We start from the raw sequence: 228 nt of genomic DNA on the forward strand, positions 1-228 counted from the left end.
ACGATGCGAACGAGGATAGGATGAGGAAGAGGATGAGGATGAGGATGAAGATGAGGGTAGCATGAGGATGGGGATGAGGATGAAGAAGAGGGTAGGACGACGACGAGGATAGGATGAGGAAGAAGATAAGGAAGAGGATGACGATGAGGATGAGGATAGGAGGAGGATGAGGATGAGGATGAGGATGAGGATGAGGATGAGGATTAGGATGAGGATGAGGATGAGGAT

Source organism: Lupinus angustifolius, chromosome LG16, assembly GCF_001865875.1.
Source record: "Lupinus angustifolius cultivar Tanjil chromosome LG16, LupAngTanjil_v1.0, whole genome shotgun sequence".
In the NCBI taxonomy this organism is placed as follows: domain Eukaryota; kingdom Viridiplantae; phylum Streptophyta; class Magnoliopsida; order Fabales; family Fabaceae; genus Lupinus; species Lupinus angustifolius.